The sequence below is a fragment of the Pleuronectes platessa genome, chromosome 6, assembly GCF_947347685.1.
Source record: "Pleuronectes platessa chromosome 6, fPlePla1.1, whole genome shotgun sequence".
NCBI classification, from domain to species: domain Eukaryota; kingdom Metazoa; phylum Chordata; class Actinopteri; order Pleuronectiformes; family Pleuronectidae; genus Pleuronectes; species Pleuronectes platessa.
Window position 1 is genome coordinate 29,253,865 of NC_070631.1, and position 25,599 is coordinate 29,279,463.

Consider the following 25,599-nt stretch of genomic DNA (forward strand, 5'->3'; position numbering starts at 1 on the left):
AGCTCGTGTTTTGATGGCATTTCGTCACACTTTGACGCCCCGCCACAGTCAGACGGTGTGGCGAAAAGTTTTTTCTTTGATAACTTTAGATCTTCATTTTGTTGTGATGACAGTCGTCTAAATTTTAAGTTGATCTGATGAAAGCTCTACGAAAAGTGCATTAAAGTAAAAAATTATGGAATATGACCAAAATAGTCACTAAATCAAAAATGGCGGGCTTCCTGTTGCGTTTTTCATAATGCTCCAAGAGGCTTTTTTGTACATCTGGTGATGATACACAACTGTCTTCAATTTCGTGAGGATCAGTGAATGCTAACTGAGGTGCATCTCCGTAAATGAGGGGCTCTCCGTTGGTGGCGCTGTTGAGCCATTTTGCCACGCCCATTTCCAAATACCCCAGAATACGTAAATTTTCACGACTTTCTAACTTACTGCAAACTTTTACAACTTTTTGAGCATGGTAAAGCCCTCAAAAAGCCAATTCATTAACGACACAGCAAAATAATAATAATAACTAGGGCTACGTTGTAGCACTAACGGGCCCGAGCACAGGCAATTTCAAGTCTGTTGCGGTCGGTGAAGAGAGAACGTTCAATGAGAAGCGCTCGTCTCTGCGTTGCATGCGTTTGGGCACTGCGGCAAGGACTATCGCTTCACTTACTGTAGCCAGCAGGAGGCTCTATGAACTAGAGGTAAGTAACCTTGAAACTATACTACAACAAAACCTATTGCTTTATCTATCATCATATGCTTACATGCCGCAAGGCTTTTTTAATATAAAACTGTTATAAAAGTTACCGTTTATTTAACACGTCTAATGAACAGATTGAAGCAAGTTAGCTGCAGGGTCGTATGTTTGGTTGAGACTTTATGTTTTATTATAATAAGTTAATATCAATATGCTACACGTGTAAGTTGCATGTGATAGTAACTATGTTTCACCATTATTCTGTTGAAGGCTGGTATATCCACCATTACTATTCCCACCGCGTTTATTTAGCCTGTCATGGAGTTTTAAAGTGAATATGACAGTTTAGATATGATTATAATCTCCACACATCAGTGTTGTAAACAGTTCTCAAATTAATTATATAATTATGTTTTCAAACCGAGGGAAGTGGAGAGACTTGATGTGGACTGTTATCAATAGCTCTGTGGGAGATTATCACCTTGAATATTACAGATGAGGTAGAAAGACATTTTATCTATTTTTACAATGTTGTATTTCTTTCAGTACTTTTATCAAAAGCGACTTAAAATATGTGCATTTAACCATTAGGATACAAACCCAGACCACAGTACAACGGTTCTATCTGAAATCTGTTGTGCTTCATACACAACTCAAAACATTCTTTAACAGTGCGTTTCTTCTCTTTATAGATGAGGAACTGCAGCACCTGACGTCGTCAGCAGCAACATGGTGGTCAACACGTGGACGACTGCATCATCATCAGAAGCTACACAACACTTCTAAATTCCTCCCTTAAATAAAGATGGCCTGCAACTGTTTAGTGGTAACAGTCATTGCTCATTGTCATGGATAACAATTCATTTCTATCTTTATTATTGTTGGTTAAAATAATAGAAACTTATTACAACAATGTGTATCTTTTGCTTTCTGATTTGATACACTTTAGATAAGAACCCAGTGTTTAATATTTCTGCTTTGCCATAAGAGACAAAACATGGTCAATTGGTCATCACAGCTGTGTCCTTCAGGCTCGTCCGTCCCTAATAAAATGAGAGGAAACATAAAAATAATCAGATCATAATCATTTCATCTTAGGAAATAGGTAGTGTACATCATTTTCAAATTCTCTATGAACACTGTCTGTTCTAGTAAAGTTACAATATATTATATCCACCATTACTATTCCCACCGTGTTTATTTAGCCTGTCATGGAGTTTTACAGTGAATATGACAGTTTAGATATGAGTATAATCTCCACACATAAGTGTTGTAAACAGTTCTCAAATTAATTATATAATTATGTTTTCACACCGAGGGAAGTGGAGAGACTTGATGTGGACTGTTATCAATAGCTCTGTGGGAGATTATCACCTTGAATATTACAGATGAGGTAGAAAGACATTTTATCTATTTTTACAATGTTGTATTTCTTTCAGTACTTTTATCAAAAGCGACTTAAAATATGTGCATTTAACCATTAGGATACAAACCCAGACCACAGTACAACGGTTCTATCTGAAATCTGTTGTGCTTCATACACAACACAAAACATTCTTTAACAGTGAGTTTTTTCATCTTCATAGATGAAGAACTGCAGCACCTGATGTCCTCAGCAGCAACATGGTGGAGATCTGATTTGATACACTTTAGATAAGAACCCAGTGTTTTATATTTCTGCTTTGTCATAAGAGACAGAACATGGTCATCACAGCTGTGTCCTTCAGGCTCGTCCGTCCCTAATGAAATGATAGGAAACATGAAAGTATGTCATAATTATAGAGAAAGAGTTACATATGAACAAAGTGTGTATTCTTATTTTCGGTGGATATTCAACTATGTATTTGAATATGCTTTTGGATTAAAACGTGCACTACCATGACAATGAATGTTTAGTATGGAGCTATTTCACATTAAAAGTATTGCATTATAATTTAACACATTATGTATTATGTGCAATACTTTCTAAGTAATGAAAACAGGTCTGTACCTGGAGTCAGTGTTCAGTCTGGTTGGATTCAAGTTGTGTCTTACGCTGGACATCCTAGAGGAACATTGAACACAAATACACAGATATGTTAAGTCATACATGTGCCATGTTATCTGCTTAACAGACTTTTACATGGTAATAATAAAATATGAATTCAAAGTTAATCAGATCATAATCATTTCAGCTTAGGAAATAGGTAGTGCATATTAGCCTACAATTCTGTATGACACTGTCTGTTCTAGTAAAGTTACAAGGCTATGATTTACTCATATTTAACAAAAGAATTCAGTGAAGTCTGTCTGAGATTAACGATTTAAATACTGAAGGTGGGAGACACGGTTACTTTTCACTGTAACACGTTACAACACTACTCTGAAGAAAGAGCTTTAGGACACGTACTGCTCCTTTGAACAGCTGCTCTTGCAATGCAGATGTGACTTTAAACACTCAGGTTTCTCAGGTTTCAGTTAGCATCGCTAGCCCGCTAGCGAAACTAACTTACAAGCCGACACACAGTCTCCTGTCTCAGAGTCATCCGCATAAAGTAACGCTTATATCTGCTGGGTGGACCCGCTCATGTCGTTTCATGTCGGTGTTTGTCGGTAATAACCCCAATCGAGTCGAAGAACAGTTACTGCACCCATGCGAAGATATTGTTAGCTTGCTTGTTAGCGAGCTAGTTAGCCTCCGGCGCTAGCGAAAAAGAAGCCGACACACAGTCTCCTGTCTCAGATTCATCCTTATAAACGAACGCTTATCTCTGCTTGGTGGACCTGGGTTCATGGCGGTTGTTTCGGTAACAGCTGGCATTCGCATCGAACCCGTTGATATACACTGAGCTGGTATGTAGCTCTCGGATTAGCGTCCCTTAGCTATCACGGCTGATTCAAAGGCACCCTGCGAATCACATCGAAATAAAATACTTAACGTGACTTACCACAGAAACGGAGGCGCAGACATCGTTACCGTGACCGTCAGGAGAAGGAGCAGAACATCAAAGTGTGTAATTTACTGGGTATGTGGGTGTAAGCCATTTCATGAGGCGTTCACTTGTACCTGGTTAAAGCCGAACTCACAACACACAGCACAGCTTACACTGTGGCGTCACGTGAATTTCAAACATCTATATCGCTTAAACGAGGGAGTTAAAATAAAATACACCCCCCTCAGAGTTGTCATGAAGGAAGAACTTAGCGATTGAGACTAAAACCAAAGTTTGAGCAATGCTGTAAAAGGTTTAATTCTCCTCTAAAGTTGGCCACCCTGTAAACACAGTCTGTTAATGCATAGATAACACAAAGCATGGTCTGACACTGCCATCTAGTGACTAAATATTGCAGCACATCTGCCAGATATAGATGTTTTCACTCCTCAAACTGGAAGCCACACCACGGTCACACAGTATTATGAAAAGTTGCAATTTCGTTAACTTTAGATCTTCATCTTGTTTTGAACACATGCATCAAATTTTTACGTTGATTTAATGAAGGCCCTACGAGTAGTGAATCAAACTGTAACACATAGAAAAACAAGACATTTGCTGTTGCCACCAGGGGACGCTGTGATTTTAAGTCACGATTTCTGTACCGATGTCTTCAGGTCGCGACTCTTGTCTTATGTGTATAGTTTGGACTCGATTGGACAAAATATGTCCAAGATACAGGAGCCCGTGTTTTGATGGCGTTTAATCAAACTTTGAGGCCACACCACGGTCAGACGGTTTTGCTAAAACTTAATCCTTCAATAACTTTAGATCTCCATTTTGTTGTGATGACGATCGTCTAAATTGTAAGTTGATTTGATGAAAGCTGTAGGAGGAGTACTTAAAACAAAAAATATCGAATATGACCAAAATGGCCACTAAAGTCAAACTGGCGGGCTTCCTGTTGCATTATTCATAATGCACTGATGGACTTTTTTGTGCATCTAGTCATGATACACAATAGTCTTTGTTTTTTTTGAAGATCGGTGAATGCCAAATGAGGGGCTTTTCCGTAGGTGGCGCTCTTGAGCCATTTTGCCACGCCCTTTTCAAAATACTCCAGAATACGTAAATTTTCGCCGCCTTCGAATTTACTGCAAACTCCTACAACTTTTTGAGCACATTAAAGCCCTCAAAAAGCCAAATCATTTAAGCTAAGAAAAATAATAATAATAATAATAATAACTAGGGCTACGTTGTAGCACTAACGGGCCCGAGCACAGGCAATTTCAAGTCTGTTGCGGTCGGGGAAGAGAGAGCGATCGATGACCAAGCGCACGTCTCTGCCTTGCGTGCGTTTTAAGCTCTGCAGCAAGAATAAACGCTTCACTTCCTGTAGCCAGCAGGTGGCGCTAGGATTTTAAGTCATGGTGTCCTTGTAGATGTCATCAGATTGCGACTCTTGTCTTACATGTCTAGTTTGGAGTTGATTGGACCAAATATGTCCAAGATACAGACGCTCGTGTTTTGATGGCATGTGATCAGACTTTGACTCCACGCCATGGTCAGAGTATGGTGTTTTCCTATTTTGTAGCAGGTAAAAATACCAGTTAAATGTCAACAGTTGTCTTTATTGTCGTTCTGTTATTTAATAAATGCAACAAACTATAGTTTTTATATATATTGTATAACTATATATATATATATGTATATATATAACTTTATAACCTGTGTTATCAAATATGTTGTGCGGCTCCAGACAGATTTAAATTGGGGGAAGAGGGGACGAAATGGCTTTTTCAATAGTTACATTTTGTGTCTTGATCAAACCATGGTGTTACACTGACCTCTGGTGCCTTAATATTGGCACTACAGGTGTAATTCAATATTAAGTCACTAGAGAGCAGTTTTGGACCATTAACTACAGACATGGTGTTTTCATTTTGTTTATCAAATTTATAAGCCTCACCACGGTCACACAGATTGATGAAAAGTTTAAATTTTGATAACTTTAGATCTTCATCTTGTTTTGTACACATGCATCAAATTTTTACGTTGATTTGATGAAGGCCCTACGAGAAGTGAGTCAAACTGTAAGACATAGAAAAACAAGACATTTGCTGTTGCCACCAGGGGACGCTGTGATTTTAAGTCACGATTTCTGTACCGATGTCTTCAGGTCACGACTCTTGTCTTATGTGTATAGTTTGGACTCGATTGGACAAAATATGTCCAAGATACAGGAGCCTGTGTTTTGATGGCGTTTAATCAAACTTTGAGGCCACACCACGGTCAGACGGTTTTGCTAAAACTTAATCCTTCAATAACTTTAGATCTCCATTTTGTTGTGATGACGATCGTCTAAATTGTAAGTTGATTTGATGAAAGCTGTAGGAGGAGTACTTAAAAGAAAAAATATCGAATATGACCAAAATGGCCACTAAAGTCAAACTGGCGGGCTTCCTGTTGCGTTATTCATAATGCACTGATGGACTTTTTTGTGCATCTAGTCATGATACACAATAGTCTTTGTTTTTTTTGATGATCGGTGAATGCTAAATGAGGGGCTTTTCCGTAGGTGGCGCTATTGAGCGGTTTTGACACACCCGTTCCCAAATACTTCAGAATACGTAAACTTGCGCACATTTCTAATTTACTGTACACTTTAGAAACTTTTTGAGCACGTTAAAGCCCTCAAAAAGCCAATTCACTGAGCGAAGAAAAATAATAATAATAATAATCTTTTCAATTTCAATAGGTCCTCTCACCGATTTCGGTGCTCGGGCCCTAATAATCATTTCAATTTCAATAGGGCCTCCCACCGATTTCGGTGCTCGGGCCCTAATAATAATAATAATAATCATTTCAATTTCAATAGGGCCTCCCACCGATTTCGGTGCTCGGGCCCTAATAAGAATAATGCCTACAATTTCAATAGGGCCTCTCACCATTCGGTGCTCGGGCCCTAATAATAAAAATCCTTACAATTTCAATAGGGCCTCTCACCTTTCGGTGCTCGGGCCCTAATAATAAAAATCCTTACAATTTCAATAGGGCCTCTCACCTTTCGGTGCTCGGGCCCTAACTAGGGCTACGTTGTAGCACTAACGGGCCCGAGCACAGGCAATTTCAAGTCTGTTGCGGTCGGGGAAGAGAGAGCGATCGATGACCAAGCGCACGTCTCTGCCTTGCGTGCGTTTTAAGCTCTGCAGCAAGAATAAACGCTTCACTTCCTGTAGCCAGCAGGTGGCGCTATGATTTTAAGTCATGGTGTCTTTGTAGATGTCATCAGGTCGCGACTCTTGTCTTACATGTCTAGTTTGGAGTCGATGGGACCAAATATGTCTAAGATATAGAAGCTTGTGTTTTCATGGAGTTCATCACACTTTGCCGCCACGCCACGGTCAGACGGTGTGTCAGAAAGTTGTTTCTTTGATAACTTTTTATCTCCATATTGTTGTGATGACACTCATCTAAATTTTTTGTTGATCTGATGAAAGCTCTCCGAGAAGTACATAAAAATAGAACATGTACCAAAAACAAGACATTTCCTGCTGCCACCAGGGGGCGCTGTCATTTTAAGTCAAGATTTTTGTGTTGTTGTCTTCAGGTCGCGACTCTTGTCTTACATGTGTAGTTTGGAGTCCATGGGACCAAATATGTCTGAGATATAGAAGCTCGTGTTTTGATGGCATTTCGTCACACTTTGACGCCCCGCCACAGTCAGACGGTGTGGCGAAAAGTTTTTTCTTTGATAACTTTAGATCTTCATTTTGTTGTGATGACAGTCGTCTAAATTTTAAGTTGATCTGATGAAAGCTCTACGAAAAGTGCATTAAAGTAAAAAATTATGGAATATGACCAAAATAGTCACTAAATCAAAAATGGCGGGCTTCCTGTTGCGTTTTTCATAATGCTCCAAGAGGCTTTTTTGTACATCTGGTGATGATACACAACTGTCTTCAATTTCGTGAGGATCAGTGAATGCTAACTGAGGTGCATCTCCGTAAATGAGGGGCTCTCCGTTGGTGGCGCTGTTGAGCCATTTTGCCACGCCCATTTCCAAATACCCCAGAATACGTAAATTTTCACGACTTTCTAACTTACTGCAAACTTTTACAACTTTTTGAGCATGGTAAAGCCCTCAAAAAGCCAATTCATTAACGACACAGCAAAATAATAATAATAACTAGGGCTACGTTGTAGCACTAACGGGCCCGAGCACAGGCAATTTCAAGTCTGTTGCGGTCGGTGAAGAGAGAACGTTCAATGAGAAGCGCTCGTCTCTGCGTTGCATGCGTTTGGGCACTGCGGCAAGGACTATCGCTTCACTTACTGTAGCCAGCAGGAGGCTCTATGAACTAGAGGTAAGTAACCTTGAAACTATACTACAACAAAACCTATTGCTTTATCTATCATCATATGCTTACATGCCGCAAGGCTTTTTTAATATAAAACTGTTATAAAAGTTACCGTTTATTTAACACGTCTAATGAACAGATTGAAGCAAGTTAGCTGCAGGGTCGTATGTTTGGTTGAGACTTTATGTTTTATTATAATAAGTTAATATCAATATGCTACACGTGTAAGTTGCATGTGATAGTAACTATGTTTCACCATTATTCTGTTGAAGGCTGGTATATCCACCATTACTATTCCCACCGCGTTTATTTAGCCTGTCATGGAGTTTTAAAGTGAATATGACAGTTTAGATATGATTATAATCTCCACACATCAGTGTTGTAAACAGTTCTCAAATTAATTATATAATTATGTTTTCAAACCGAGGGAAGTGGAGAGACTTGATGTGGACTGTTATCAATAGCTCTGTGGGAGATTATCACCTTGAATATTACAGATGAGGTAGAAAGACATTTTATCTATTTTTACAATGTTGTATTTCTTTCAGTACTTTTATCAAAAGCGACTTAAAATATGTGCATTTAACCATTAGGATACAAACCCAGACCACAGTACAACGGTTCTATCTGAAATCTGTTGTGCTTCATACACAACTCAAAACATTCTTTAACAGTGCGTTTCTTCTCTTTATAGATGAGGAACTGCAGCACCTGACGTCGTCAGCAGCAACATGGTGGTCAACACGTGGACGACTGCATCATCATCAGAAGCTACACAACACTTCTAAATTCCTCCCTTAAATAAAGATGGCCTGCAACTGTTTAGTGGTAACAGTCATTGCTCATTGTCATGGATAACAATTCATTTCTATCTTTATTATTGTTGGTTAAAATAATAGAAACTTATTACAACAATGTGTATCTTTTGCTTTCTGATTTGATACACTTTAGATAAGAACCCAGTGTTTAATATTTCTGCTTTGCCATAAGAGACAAAACATGGTCAATTGGTCATCACAGCTGTGTCCTTCAGGCTCGTCCGTCCCTAATAAAATGAGAGGAAACATAAAAATAATCAGATCATAATCATTTCATCTTAGGAAATAGGTAGTGTACATCATTTTCAAATTCTCTATGAACACTGTCTGTTCTAGTAAAGTTACAATATATTATATCCACCATTACTATTCCCACCGCGTTTATTTAGCCTGTCATGGAGTTTTACAGTGAATATGACAGTTTAGATATGAGTATAATCTCCACACATAAGTGTTGTAAACAGTTCTCAAATTAATTATATAATTATGTTTTCACACCGAGGGAAGTGGAGAGACTTGATGTGGACTGTTATCAATAGCTCTGTGGGAGATTATCACCTTGAATATTACAGATGAGGTAGAAAGACATTTTATCTATTTTTACAATGTTGTATTTCTTTCAGTACTTTTATCAAAAGCGACTTAAAATATGTGCATTTAACCATTAGGATACAAACCCAGACCACAGTACAACGGTTCTATCTGAAATCTGTTGTGCTTCATACACAACACAAAACATTCTTTAACAGTGAGTTTTTTCATCTTCATAGATGAAGAACTGCAGCACCTGATGTCCTCAGCAGCAACATGGTGGAGATCTGATTTGATACACTTTAGATAAGAACCCAGTGTTTTATATTTCTGCTTTGTCATAAGAGACAGAACATGGTCATCACAGCTGTGTCCTTCAGGCTCGTCCGTCCCTAATGAAATGATAGGAAACATGAAAGTATGTCATAATTATAGAGAAAGAGTTACATATGAACAAAGTGTGTATTCTTATTTTCGGTGGATATTCAACTATGTATTTGAATATGCTTTTGGATTAAAACGTGCACTACCATGACAATGAATGTTTAGTATGGAGCTATTTCACATTAAAAGTATTGCATTATAATTTAACACATTATGTATTATGTGCAATACTTTCTAAGTAATGAAAACAGGTCTGTACCTGGAGTCAGTGTTCAGTCTGGTTGGATTCAAGTTGTGTCTTACGCTGGACATCCTAGAGGAACATTGAACACAAATACACAGATATGTTAAGTCATACATGTGCCATGTTATCTGCTTAACAGACTTTTACATGGTAATAATAAAATATGAATTCAAAGTTAATCAGATCATAATCATTTCAGCTTAGGAAATAGGTAGTGCATATTAGCCTACAATTCTGTATGACACTGTCTGTTCTAGTAAAGTTACAAGGCTATGATTTACTCATATTTAACAAAAGAATTCAGTGAAGTCTGTCTGAGATTAACGATTTAAATACTGAAGGTGGGAGACACGGTTACTTTTCACTGTAACACGTTACAACACTACTCTGAAGAAAGAGCTTTAGGACACGTACTGCTCCTTTGAACAGCTGCTCTTGCAATGCAGATGTGACTTTAAACACTCAGGTTTCTCAGGTTTCAGTTAGCATCGCTAGCCCGCTAGCGAAACTAACTTACAAGCCGACACACAGTCTCCTGTCTCAGAGTCATCCGCATAAAGTAACGCTTATATCTGCTGGGTGGACCCGCTCATGTCGTTTCATGTCGGTGTTTGTCGGTAATAACCCCAATCGAGTCGAAGAACAGTTACTGCACCCATGCGAAGATATTGTTAGCTTGCTTGTTAGCGAGCTAGTTAGCCTCCGGCGCTAGCGAAAAAGAAGCCGACACACAGTCTCCTGTCTCAGATTCATCCTTATAAACGAACGCTTATCTCTGCTTGGTGGACCTGGGTTCATGGCGGTTGTTTCGGTAACAGCTGGCATTCGCATCGAACCCGTTGATATACACTGAGCTGGTATGTAGCTCTCGGATTAGCGTCCCTTAGCTATCACGGCTGATTCAAAGGCACCCTGCGAATCACATCGAAATAAAATACTTAACGTGACTTACCACAGAAACGGAGGCGCAGACATCGTTACCGTGACCGTCAGGAGAAGGAGCAGAACATCAAAGTGTGTAATTTACTGGGTATGTGGGTGTAAGCCATTTCATGAGGCGTTCACTTGTACCTGGTTAAAGCCGAACTCACAACACACAGCACAGCTTACACTGTGGCGTCACGTGAATTTCAAACATCTATATCGCTTAAACAAGGAAGTTAAAAACAAATTTACCCCCCTCAGAGTTGTCATGAAGGAAGAACTTAGCGATTGAGACTAAAACCAAAGTTTGAGCAATGCTGTAAAAGGTTTAATTCTCCTCTAAAGTTGGCCACCCTGTAAACACAGTCTGTTAATGCATAGATAACACAAAGCATGGTCTGACACTGCCATCTAGTGACTAAATATTGCAGCACATCTGCCAGATATAGATGTTTTCATACCTCAAACTGGAAGCCACACCACGGTCACACAGTATTATGAAAAGTTGCAATTTCGTTAACTTTAGATCTTCATCTTGTTTTGAACACATGCATCAAATTTTTACGTTGATTTAATGAAGGCCCTACGAGTAGTGAATCAAACTGTAACACATAGAAAAACAAGACATTTGCTGTTGCCACCAGGGGACGCTGTGATTTTAAGTCACGATTTCTGTACCGATGTCTTCAGGTCGCGACTCTTGTCTTATGTGTATAGTTTGGACTCGATTGGACAAAATATGTCCAAGATACAGGAGCCCGTGTTTTGATGGCGTTTAATCAAACTTTGAGGCCACACCACGGTCAGACGGTTTTGCTAAAACTTAATCCTTCAATAACTTTAGATCTCCATTTTGTTGTGATGACGATCGTCTAAATTGTAAGTTGATTTGATGAAAGCTGTAGGAGGAGTACTTAAAACAAAAAATATCGAATATGACCAAAATGGCCACTAAAGTCAAACTGGCGGGCTTCCTGTTGCGTTATTCATAATGCACTGATGGACTTTTTTGTGCATCTAGTCATGATACACAATAGTCTTTGTTTTTTTTGAGGATCGGTGAATGTTAAATGAGGGGCTTTTCCGTAGGTGGCGCTCTTGAGCCATTTTGCCACGCCCTTTTCAAAATACTCCAGAATACGTAAATTTTCGCCGCCTTCGAATTTACTGCAAACTCCTACAACTTTTTGAGCACATTAAAGCCCTCAAAAAGCCAATTCATTTAAGCTAAGAAAAATAATAATAATAATAATAATAATAATCATTTCAATTTCAATAGGGCCTCCCACCGATTTCGGTGCTCGGGCCCTAATAAGAATAAATAATAATCATTTCAATTTCAATAGGTCCTCTCACCGAAATCGGTGCTCGGGCCCTAATAATAATAAGAACTAGGGCTACGTTGTAGCACTAACGGGCCCGAGCACAGGCAATTTCTATTCTGTTGCGGTCGGTGAAGAGAGAACGTTCAATGACCAAGCGCTCGTCTCTGCGTTGCATGCGCTTGTGCACTGCGGCAAGGATTATTGCTTCACTTCCTGTAGCCAGCAGGAGGCTCTATTAACTAGAGGTAAGTAACCTTGAAACCATACAACCAAACCTATTGCTTTAACTATCACCATATACTTACATGACTCAAGGCTTTTTTAATATAAAATTGTTATAAAAGTTAGTTTATTTAACACGTCTAATGAACACATTGAAGCAAGTTAACTGCAGAGTCGTATGTTTGGCTGTGACTTTGTTTTATTTTAATAAGTTAATATCAATACGCTACATGTGTAAGTTGCATGTGATAATAACTATGTTTCACCATTATTCTGATACAGGCTGATATATCCACCATTACTATTTTCACATCGTTAATTTAGTCTGTCATGGAGTTGTAGAGTCAATTAGACAGTATAGATAAGATTATAATGTCCACACATCAGTGTTGTAAACACTTCTCCAGTTAATTATATAATTATGTTTTCACACTGAGGGAAGTGGAGAGACTTGATGTGGACTGTTATCAACAGCTCTGTGGGAGATCATCACCTTGAATATTACAGATGAGGTAGAAAGACATTTTATCTGTGTACAATGTTGTATTTCTTTCTCACGTTTTATCAAAAGCGATTTAAAGTATGTGCATTTAACCATTAGTATACAAACCCAGACCCCAGTACATCGGTTCTATCTGAAATATGTGGTGCTTCATACACAACACAAAACATTCATAACAGTGCGCTTCTGCTCCTCATTAATGCAGCTCCTGATGTCCTCAGCAGCAACATGGTGGAGATTTGCAGCTTCATGCTGGTCAACTGGAAGACAACTGATTAAGATTAAAAGATTAAGATTAAGATCCATTTATTCGTCCCAAACACATGCACAGACATGCAAAGGCACACTCATGCAGGTAGGGAAATTTAATCTCTGCTTTTTACCCATCTGGTGCAGGACACACAGAGCAGTGAGCGACCATGTACGGCGCTCACGGAGCAGATGTTGGGGGAGTGAGGTGCCTTGCTCAGGGGCACTAGAGAGGGTAGGGAGACTCTTGGATTTTTGGACAGATCAATCCAGGTTTGTCTTTTGTTGTCTCTCCGTGGAGTCGAACCGGAGACGAACCAGAGACCTTCTCTGCCCATAGTCCAAGTTTCTGCCCTCTACACATCACTCCATACGTTGCTCCCTTAACTACAGATGGCCTGCGAATGTCATGGAGTTTTACAGTGAATTAGACAGTTTAGATATGATTTTAATCTCCACACATCAGTGTTGTAAACAGTTCTCAAATTAATGATATAATTATGTTTTCACACTGAGGGAAGTGGAGAGACTTGATGTGGACTGTTATCAATAGCTCTGTGGGAGATTATCACCTTGAATATTACAGATGAGGTAGAAAGACATTTTATCTATTTTTACAATGTTGTATTTCTTTCAGTACTTTTATCAAAAGCAACTTAAAATATGTGCATTTAACCATTAGGATACAAACCCAGACCACAGTACAACGGTTCTATCTGAAATCTGTTGTGCTTCATACACAACTCAAAACATTCTTTAACAGTGCGTTTCTTCTCTTCATAGATGAGGAACTGCAGCACCTGACGTCGTCAGCAGCAACATTGTGGTCAACACGTGGACGACTGCATCATCATCAGAAGCTACACAACACTTCTAAATTCCTCCCTTAAATAAAGATGGCCTGCAACTGTTTGGTGGTGGCAGTCATTGCTAAGTGGCATGGATAAGAATTCATTTCTATCTTCATTATGGTTGGTTAAAATAATAAAAACTTACAACAACAATGTGTATCTTTTGCTTTCTGATTTGATACACTTTAGATAAGAACCCAGTGTTTAATATTTCTGCTTTGCCATAAGAGACAAAACATGGTCAATTGGTCATCACAGCTGTGTCCTTCAGGCTCGTCCGTCCCTAATAAAATGAGAGGAAACATAAAAATAATCAGATCATAATCATTTCATCTTAGGAAATAGGTAGTGTACATCATTTTCAAATTCTCTATGAACACTGTCTGTTCTAGTAAAGTTACAAGGCTATAATGTATTTATATTTAACAAAATAATTCAGGGAAGTCTGCCTGAGATTAACGATGTAAACACTAGTAGACACGGTTATTTTTCACTGTAACACGTGACAGGACATCAACACTGTGACTCTGAATAAAGAGCCTTAGGATACGTAGTGCTCCTTTGCACAGCTGCTCTTACAATGTGTAGCAAGTGCTAAATCTCCATTAGTATAATAGTAATGAAAATCACCCTTCACATAATTGAACATATATTTTCCATGTGAACCGCTTTAACACAGTTCAATTCCGGAGCAAAATGTAACTTATACAGTATTTATTAGAGTTACATATGAACAAAGTGTGTATTCTTATTTTCGGTGGATATTCAACTATGTATTTGAATATGCTTTTGGATTAAAACGTGCACTACCATGACAATGAATGTTTAGTATGGAGCTATTTCACATTAAAAGTATTGCATTATAATTTAACACATTATGTATTATGTGCAATACTTTGTAAGTAATGAAAACAGGTCTGTACCTGGAGTCAGTGTTCAGTCTGGTTGGATTCAAGTTGTGTCTCACGCTGGACATCCTAGAGGAACATTGAACACAAATACACAGATATGTTAAGTCATACATGTGCCATGTTATCTGCTTAACAGACTTTTACATGGTAATAATAAAATATTAATTCGAAGTTAATGAGATCATAATCATTTCAGCTTAGGAAATAGGTAGTGCATATTAGCCTACAATTCTGTATGACACTGTCTGTTCTAGTAAAGTTACAAGGCTATGATTTACTCATATTTAACAAAAGAATTCAGTGAAGTCTGTCTGAGATTAACGATTTAAATACTGAAGGTGGGAGACACGGTTACTTTTCACTGTAACACGTTACAACACTACTCTGAAGAAAGAGCTTTAGGACACGTAATGCTCCTTTGAACAGCTGCTCTTGCAATGCAGATGTGACTTTAAACACTCAGGTTTCTCAGGTTTCAGTTAGCATCGCTAGCCCGCTAGCGAAACTAACTTACAAGCCGACACACAGTCTCCTGTCTCAGAGTCATCCGCATAAAGTAACGCTTATATCTGCTGGGTGGACCCGCTCATGTCGTTTCATGTCGGTGTTTGTCGGTAATAACCCCAATCGAATCGAAGAACAGTTACTGCACCCATTCGAAGATATTGTTAGCTTGCTTGTTAGCGAGCTAGTTAGCCTCCGGCGCTAGCGAAAATGAAGCCGACACACAGTCTCCTGTCTCAGAGTCATCCTTATAAACGAACGCTTATCTCTGCTTGGTGGACCTGGGTTCATGGCGGTTGTTTCGGTAACAGCTGGCATTCGCATCGAACCCGTTGATATACACTGAGCTGGTATGTAGCTCCCGGATTAGCGTCCCGTAGCTATCACGGCTGATTCAAAGGCACCCTGCGAATCACATCGAAATAAAATACTTAACGTGACTTACCACAGAAACGGAGGCGCAGACATCGTTACCGTGACCGTCAGGAGAAGGAGCAGAACATCAAAGTGTCTAATTTACCGGGTATGTGGGTGTAAGCCATTTCATGAGGCGTTCACTTGTAACTGGTTGAAGCCGAACTCACAACACACAACACAGCTTACACTGTGACGTCACGTGAATTTCAAACATCTATATCGCTTAAACGAGGGAGTTAAAATAAAATACACCCCCCTCAGAGTTGTCATGAAGGAAGAACTTAGCGATTGAGACTAAAACCAAAGTTTGAGCAATGCTGTAAAAGGTTTAATTCTCCTCTAAAGTTGGCCACCCTGTAAACACAGTCTGTTAATGCATAGATAACACAAAGCATGGTCTGACACTGCCATCTAGTGACTAAATATTGCAGCACATCTGCCAGATATAGATGTTTTCATTCCTCAAACTGGAAGCCACACCACGGTCACACAGTATTATGAAAAGTTGCAATTTCGTTAACTTTAGATCTTCATCTTGTTTTGAACACATGCATCAAATTTTTACGTTGATTTAATGAAGGCCCTACGAGTAGTGAATCAAACTGTAACACATAGAAAAACAAGACATTTGCTGTTGCCACCAGGGGACGCTGTGATTTTAAGTCACGATTTCTGTACCGATGTCTTCAGGTCGCGACTCTTGTCTTATGTGTATAGTTTGGACTCGATTGGACAAAATATGTCCAAGATACAGGAGCCCGTGTTTTGATGGCGTTTAATCAAACTTTGAGGCCACACCACGGTCAGACGGTTTTGCTAAAACTTAATCCTTCAATAACTTTAGATCTCCATTTTGTTGTGATGACGATCGTCTAAATTGTAAGTTGATTTGATGAAAGCTGTAGGAGGAGTACTTAAAACAAAAAATATCGAATATGACCAAAATGGCCACTAAAGTCAAACTGGCGGGCTTCCTGTTGCGTTATTCATAATGCACTGATGGACTTTTTTGTGCATCTAGTCATGATACACAATAGTCTTTGTTTTTTTTGAAGATCGGTGAATGCTAAATGAGGGGCTTTTCCGTAGGTGGCGCTCTTGAGCCATTTTGCCACGCCCTTTTCAAAATACTCCAGAATACGTAAATTTTCGCTGCCTTCGAATTTACAGCAAACTCCTACAACTTTTTGAGCACATTAAAGCCCTCAAAAAGCCAATTCATTTAAGCTAAGAAAAATAATAATAATAATAATAATAATAATCATTTCAATTTCAATAGGGCCTCCCACCGATTTCGGTGCTCGGGCCCTAATAATGCCTACAATTTCAATAGGGCCTCTCACCATTCGGTGCTCGGGCCCTAATAAGAATAATAATAATCATTTCAATTTCAATAGGTCCTCTCACCGATTTCGGTGCTCGGGCCCTAATAAGAATAATAATAATCATTTCAATAGGTCCTCTCACCGAAATCGGTGCTCGGGCCCTAATAATAATAATCATTTCAATTTCAATAGGTCCTCTCACCGAAATCGGTGCTCGGGCCCTAATAATAACTAGGGCTACGTTGTAGCACTAACGGGCCCGAGCACAGGCAATTTCAAGTCTGTTGCGGTCGGGGAAGAGAGAACGTTCGATGACCAAGCGCTCGTCTCAGCGTTGCATGCATTTGCGCACTGCTGCAAGATAAACGCTTCACTTCCTGTAGCCAGCAGGTGGCGCTATGATTTTAAGTCATGGTGTCTTTGTTGATGTCATCAGGTCGCGCTTCTTGTCTTACATGTGTAGTTTGAACTCGATTGGACCAAATATGTCCAAGATACAGAAGCTTGTGTTTTGATGGCGTTTAGTCACATTTTGACGCCTCGCCACGGTCACACGGTGTGGCGAAAAATTGATCTTTCAATAACTTTAGATCTCCATCTTGTTGTGATGACACTCGTCTAAATTTTCAGTTGATCTGATGAAAGCTCTCCAAGAAGTACTTGAAAATAAAAAACATGGAATATGGTCCAAATCGAAAATGGCGGGGTTCCTGTTGCGTTTTTCAAATTGCTCCGAGCGCGTTTTTTGTGCATCTGGTGATGATACACAACTGTCTTCAATTTCGTGAGGATCAGTGAATTCTAAATGAGGTGTTTCTCCATAAATGAGGGGAAGCTCTGTTGGTGGCGCTGTTGAGCCATTTTGCCACGCCCATTCTTTAAAACCATCTGAATATCTTCAAGGGAGGGGGGCTGATGATACACACATGTAGTTTGAGGGAGATGGACCCATGAACACGGAAGTTAAAGCGTTTTCGTGTGTCATGGCGAGCTGATGTGACGCCCCGCCACAGTCAGACAGTGTGACGAAAAGTTGTTTCTTTGATAACTTTAGATCTCCATCTTGTTGTGATGACACTCTTCTAAATTTTCAGTTGATGTGATGAAAGCTGTACGAGAAGTATATCAAAGTAAAAGATTATGGAATATGACCAAAATGGCCACGAAATCGAAAATGGCGTGCTTCCTGTTGCGTTTTTCATATTGCTCCGAGCGCGTTTTTTGTGCATCTGGTGATGATACACAACTGTCTTCAATTTCGTGGGGATCAGTGAATGCTAAATGAGGTGTTTCTCCGTAAATGAGGGAAAGCACCATTGGTGGCGCTGTTGAGCCATTTTGCCACACCCATTTCCAAATACCCCAGAATACGTAAATTTTCACGAGGCCCATAATCTGCTCTATAGATGTTGAATGCATTCTGTAGTGAGAACACATTCAAGCACATGTCCTACACCTCCATGAGAGGGGGGAGGGGTGAGAAGGGGGAGGGATGAGAGGGGTGAAAGGGGGTGGGGTAAGATGGGGGCGGGGTGAGAGGGGGGCGGGGCCTTCAAAACAGGTTGATCTGAGGAGGTCTGTTTTAGACAGAGTATAAAGGTGCTGTTTTAAATTATCCTTGGGGTATTTTTACCAAAATATTTTACAGACATTTCATTAAGAACCCAAGGAACCATATCAACTGTGGTGAAATGGAAATAATATGTCCCCTTTAAAGCGAATATGTCCCCTTTAAAGCGTTTTCGTGTGTCATGGCGAGCTGATTTGACGCCCCGCCACAGTCAGACGGTGTGTCGAAAAGTTGTTTCTTTGATAACTTTAGATCTCCATCTTGTTGTGATGCCACCCGTCTAAATTTTAAATTGATGTGATGAAAGCTCTCCGACAAATAAATCAAAGCGCACGATGTACAAAAACAAGACATTTCCTGATGCCACCAGGGGGCGCTTTCCTTTTAAGTCATGATTTCTAGGTAGATGTCTTCCGGTCGCGACTCTTGTCTTATATGTGTAGTTTGGAGTCGATTGGACAAAATATGTCTAAATTACAGAAGCTCGCTTATATTGGCGTTTAGTCGAACTTTGAGACCTCACCACGGTCACACGGTATGATGAAAAGTTTAAATATTGATAACTTTAGATCTTCATCTTGTTTTGTAGAATCTAATTTTTAAGTTGATCTGATGAAAGCTCTCCGAGTAGTACATAAAAACATAACACGTCTTAAAAACAAGACATTTCCTGTTGCCACCAGGGGGCGCTGTGATTGTAAGTCACAATTTCTGCAGTGATGTCTTCTGGTCGCGACTCTTGTCGTATGTGTCTAGTTTGGACTCAATTGGACAAACTATGTCTGAAATATGGAAGCTTGTGTTTTGATGGCGTTTCATCAAACTTTAACGCCACACCACGGTCAGACGGTTTTGCTAAAACGTAATCCTTCAATAACTTTAGATCTCCAATTTGTTGTGATGACGATCGTCTAAATTTGAAGTTGATCTGATGAAAGCTGTACGACAAGTACATCAAAGAAAAAATATGGAATATGACCAAAATGGCCACTAAAGTCAAACTGGCGGGCTTCCTGTTGCGTTATTCATAATGCACTGATGGACTTTTTTGTGCATCTAGTCATGATACACAATAGTCTTTGTTTTTTTTGAGGATCGGTGAATGCTAAATGAGGGGCTTTTCCGTAGGTGGCGCTCTTGAGCCATTTTGCCACGCCCTTTTCAAAATACTCCAGAATACGTAAATTTAAGCCGCCTTCGAATTTACTGCAAACTCCTACAACTTTTTGAGCACATTAAAGCCCTCAAAAAGCCAATAAGTTTAATCGGAAAAAAATAATAATAATAATAATAATCATTTCAATTTCAATAGGGCCTCCCACCGATTTCGGTGCTCGGGCCCTAATAATCATTTCAATTTCAATAGGTCCTCTCACCGATTTCGGTGCTCGGGCCCTAATAATCCTTTCAATTTCAATAGGTCCTCTCACCGATTTCGGTGCTCGGGCCCTAATAATAATAATAATAATCATTTCAATTTCAATAGGGCCTCCCACCGATTTCGGTGCTCGGGCCCTAATAATAATCATTTCAATTTCAATAGGGCCTCCCACCGATTTCGGTGCTCGGGCCCTAAAAACAAATCGCAAACGTTATAAAAACACAAAAAAACCGACAGTAGTACCAGGAGCTGCTACGACAGGCACCCGTTAGTACGGCGCCATGTTGCGCTGGAAGCTACTTTATCCTGTTTCTTAATTAGTTGGACAGCTTATCTTTTGTATGCAGGTTGTAACCTTAATTTAGCCTTTTGATAAACAAGCTATGCAAACCCCTTGGGTAAATTATAAATTATCTTTCTCACTAGTAATAGATTGTAAATAAGACTTAATAAGAATGTATTTTACAATACAACATTTTTGACCCATGTTGTGAATTAGAAGGGAAGTGAAAAAAACAGTTATTTGAAAAATACCTGAAATACTAAATGACGGAAATAATTTACTGCAAAGATATAAATAATAAATACTGAGTGGGGTCACTTTTGACCCATGTTGTCTTATTCAAATAATGAGTTCACTTATTTTCATTCATTTGTGTGCTGATTTAATCCTCAAATCAGAACACACTGATCACTATGTATGTATGTGAGTAGCATTAATGTTAATATTTCCTTATGGTTTTCTCCTCTTCAGGTGGAGGTCCAATCCTTGTCCGACTGGTCAGCCAGCGTCTCCTTCAGGTCTCTGCTGGTCAAACACTGCCAGGCAGAGTTCAGGAAGAACTTTGAAAGGGAGGGCATTTATCGGAAGAGTGGGTCCTGCCTGGAGCCAGTCAGGGACGTGAGGGTCATCGACCGGCTGAGGGAAGAGCAACTCAACGCAAAACCTTCCGGACGCCTCCTCAATAGCATCAAGTTTATTGGGGAGCTGTTCCTCTCAAAGGTTCTGGAGGAGAAAGCCATGTACTGCTGCATCAGGAGGCTGCTGCAGAACGGAGACGGGCCATCTCTGGAGAGCCTCTGTGAGCTCCTCCAGCTCATCTAGCAGGACCTGGAGGTGGTCACGTCTCTGGACTCCTACTATAACCAGCTGAGGTTCATCGCAGAGGAAGGGAAGAGGGCACCAAGGCTCTCCCTTTTGTTGAAGGACACAGTGGATGCACGGAAGAGGGCAGGCTCCACCCCACTAAGTTTTTAATGAAAACTCATGTGGGAAATACAACTCATACACTTATAAAACTTATACAGAGATGTTTGTAAATGGACAGAAACCCCCTACTGCAACCCCTGCTCCTACTCTGTATAATGTACACTGGGTGACATCATGCCCTGAAAAAGTCTTTACTCTGTTAGGGGTTTATAATATGTTGTCGACTAATGAATAAAATGTTTTAAATTTTATTTGGGTGTTTTAATGTCTTGCATGCAGCTGCCCTCACATTTCAATTAAAACACATGTGGGAAATACAACTTATACATTTCCCCTTTTCCCAATAATCAATGATAAGCACAGATGACTGGAGAATTTCTGGGACAACATTTGACAAAAGTACTTCCTGAACTGAACATCAAATCTAAATGAGAATTCAGTAAAAAAAAAACAAAAAAAAAAAAACATGTTTGATATACAGGAGCCAATTAGACTTAATTAATGAGAAGCTTTTACAAAAGAAGGCTTGTAAGTGTTACGATGAACTAAAGTAACTTGAATGTGCTGCCATGGCAGAGCATCATTAGTTTGGTTTATGAAAAAAACTTTGAACATTAGAATAGTTAACTCCATGGACATTCTGTAACCAGGTAAAGATCTCATTGAGTTAAATCTCTCACAAGACAGATGTGGCCAAGAAGGCAGTAACACATTGTTACAACAGACAGAATACGAACACACACATACAGCGGTCATACAAAACATACACAACACACATGCAATCTTCTGAGCATAATTAACGTGTTACGGATCATCATAACGTGAAATATGATCACGTTGTAATGTGAAAACTTTCCAGTTATCTTATCACCAGCCCTCGAGTGGTGGTACACCCCCCCCCCCCCTTACATATACATGTATGTACACAGGTAAAGAGGAAACAACTCGGACAGAGTTTTATATATAGAAAACAGCCCATGTGTGAAGTCTGCGGAGATACAGAGATGACAAGTTGGCAACATCAAACAACGTACAGAGTGTAGATTTCCATGGGCTTTAATAGAACACAAAGCACTTGGGCCTACAGACAGAAGGAGGATTTGTCTAAGGCTGCTTCGATTCAGTCTCTACAGTGAGGGGGAAAGCAGTGGCTCTCTCATAGAAGCTGTGCTTTCATCTTATTTTGCCAGTTTGATTCTAGTTTACATGCTTGTTGCAGTTGTCATCTTATTTTTCAATTCTCTATCCCTCTGTCGGATCACCACTTGTCTCTTTTGGCATTTCAGAGATGATTTACATTAATGTCTGCATTTTGTCTCTGCTTTATTTAAACAGGTGATATTTCAGTTATTCCAGGCTAAGTCTCGTAAATTATATAAATTGTCCCTGTCAACCCATCAAAATTCAGACTCGTGTTTGAAAGGGAAAGTCCACTTGCTCCACAGGTTTCACACACAGGGTTTTATTGAGCAGAGGCCAATCAGGCTGTTTAAAGTGTGTTTGTTTGAAGGGACTGATCACAGCTGCAGCTCTGTGGAGATAAGATATATCTGAGGTCCAGATCAATACATGTGACTGCTGCAGCGACTGGAGGTCAAATGTACTGAAGTTAGACAGAATAATTACAATGTATAGAAGAAAAACACTGTGAAGGAAACTTTATTTTTTAATATATCTTATTCTAAGATTTAGAATCTGATAGATAGGTCAAATGACCAAAAGGAGAGAGTAAAGTGTTAAACATTTCTAAAATACATTTTCTTTAATCCAACACCCACCTGTGAAAGTTTTCTCATGTTCAAAAAGCACTGAACAGAAAAAGAAAAGAGAGGAATAGAGGGTTCTGTTGGAAACTCCTTTTCACAAAATTACCAGATTATGATGGAACATGCCTACCCCCTAGTGGCCAAAAGAAGGAAAATCCAAAACTGATTTTGACCACTGTTGAAGTTTCTGACTGATGATGCTTTCAGAATAAAATCCAATTTCATGACTCACTAATGTGAAATACAATTTTTCCCATGTCAGATATTAATATTTTTTAATTTGCCAGTCTTATCTTTTACATGTGTAGATGAATTGTCTGTGATCTTTTGTTTTCTTTCCAGCTTGCTCTGAACTGCTGGCTTGGGAGACAAAATAATCATTTAGAAAATCCAGAAGCAAAAGCTTGTTGATTAAATTATCAATCAAGCATTTCGTTAGAATATTGAAAAGTGAAGAATTCCTGATCTCCTCTTAATGTCTGTTTATTTTCTAAATGATTCGTCTTTGAGTTTTGGATCACTGGTCAGTCTCAAAATAAGTTTAGAGACATCATCTTGAGCTCTCAAAACTAAAATGTTACTTTATTGACTAAATAAATGTATATATTGATACAAATAAATGACATGACCAAGATTCTGACCATAGAAATAATATAATTTGCAGTTTAGTTATGACACGAGGAGGTGGCTCTATTGTGGCGAGCATAAAATCCACCTAATTAAGTATTATGATTAAAAGTCATAAATCATAACCAGCATTACTGCTCTATTACCAGCTAACGGAGGTCTTCACCTCCATATTCAACCTCTCCCTAAATCTCTCGACAGTCCCCTCCTGCTTCAAGCAGGCCACCATCATCCCCATACCTAAGAAATCATCCATCACCTGCTTAAACGACTACCGCCCTGTAGCACTGACCTCCACCATCATGAAGTGCTTCGAGCGGCTGGTCAAAAGCCACATCTGCTCACCGCCCAAACCGATCCACGGACGATGCCATCGCCCCGACAACACACACCACCCTCTCCCACCTGAAGAAGGCCAACACATATGTGAGGATCATGTTCGTGGACTACAGCTCCGCATTCAACACAATTGTGCCTGCCAAGCTCGTCCCCAAGCTCAGGAGCCTGGGTCTTAAAACCCCCCTGTGTAACTGGATCTTGGACTTCCTGACGAGCAGACCCCAGGTGGTGAGCTCCTCGGTGTGTTCATCACAGATGACCTGACCTGGTATCATCGGCTGCCATCTCCCTTCCGTGCAAGGCATCTACAGCACAAGATGCCTGAGAAGAGCACTGAAGATCATCAAGGACCAGAGCCACACAGGCTGTGGACTTCTCACACTGCTGCTGTCTGGCAGACGTTACCGGAGCATCCGAGCACGGACTACCAGACACACAAACAGCTTCTTCCTCCAGGCCATTAGGCTTCTGAACAATCAACACTGACCCTCTGAACAGTCACCATATACATTCTGCTCCCCCACTCATACAAATACACTTACTTCACATATATTCATATTATTTAATTTAATATTCCCCACTCCTTCACCCTGTAAACTGCTGCTTCATTTGACTATGTTTTAAAGAGTAGAGTAGGAGCCAGAGCTTTCAGCCATCAAGCCCCTCTGCTGTGGAATAATCTACCACTTTCAGTTCGGGAAGCAGACACCATCTGTATGTTTAAAAGTAGGCTTAAAACCTTCCTATTTGATAAAGCTTATAGTTAGAGCTAATTAGTGCGGCAGAACGTTACTTGTCCTATGTTCTAAACTAGGAAGCATTTAGTTGCAGCAGGACTGCTTGACATATAGTTTTGAAGTTATCCTTCAAAATGTTTACCCTCACTAATGCTGCTAAAAACTTTAATCTTGATGATGTTTTCGTACACTTGACATCTATTGCCCTTCTGTCAGTCCTGGGAGAGGGATCCCTCACATGTGGCTCTCTCTGAGGTTTCTACGTATTTTTACCCTGTAAAAGGGTTTTAGTAGTTTTTCCTTACTCTTGCTGATGGTTAAGGACAGAGGATGTCAGACCATGTTGAAGCCCTATGAGACAAATTGTGATTTGTGAATATGGGATATACAAATAACGATTTTCAATTTCAATATTTAATAAAATCATATTTAGTGGCTTGTGTGTATATACACACAGTATATGCATATAGATCTATATATCTATATGTATATATATTCCCTGATGCTGTCAGAACACAAGAACCTGCTGAATGTTGCATCAGTAAATTCTGTTGTAATGTGCACGACTGGCAGATATGATATAGAAAGTCCCAGCAGCAACACGCACAGTATTGTAATCACACATGAACACTTTGATGAATGTTTTGTTGTAATTTGAAATTAATCACAGGGCTTTTACATTTTGGTTTGAATCCAATCAATCATTGATTGTTAAGATATGAGTCAATAATCTCATTATGTGTCTAAGACAACATTTGATGACTGAAAACCTTAATTCACCAAAGTGTCGTGTTTGATTTA

General features: G+C 39.6%; 3 long non-coding RNA genes across 3 annotated transcripts; all 3 read right to left on the reverse strand.

The window, feature by feature from the left end:
• Window positions 1–1,990: 1,990 nt before the first annotated feature.
• On the reverse strand, window positions 1,991–3,928 carry LOC128442683 (uncharacterized). The gene is made up of 3 exons (XR_008338871.1): window positions 3,616–3,928; window positions 2,679–2,732; window positions 1,991–2,427 (listed from the first exon to the last, which is right to left on the reverse strand). It is a non-coding gene; the product is annotated as an uncharacterized LOC128442683 (long non-coding RNA).
• A 3,904-nt stretch (window positions 3,929–7,832) lies between these two features.
• Window positions 7,833–12,122, reverse strand: LOC128442918 (uncharacterized). Its single transcript, XR_008338915.1, has 3 exons — window positions 10,891–12,122; window positions 9,954–10,007; window positions 7,833–9,702 (listed from the first exon to the last, which is right to left on the reverse strand). It is a non-coding gene; the product is annotated as an uncharacterized LOC128442918 (long non-coding RNA).
• A 468-nt stretch (window positions 12,123–12,590) lies between these two features.
• LOC128442917 (uncharacterized) lies at window positions 12,591–16,029 on the reverse strand. Its single transcript, XR_008338914.1, has 3 exons — window positions 15,872–16,029; window positions 14,935–14,988; window positions 12,591–14,294 (listed from the first exon to the last, which is right to left on the reverse strand). It is a non-coding gene; the product is annotated as an uncharacterized LOC128442917 (long non-coding RNA).
• Between the last annotated feature and the right edge of the window lie 9,570 nt (window positions 16,030–25,599).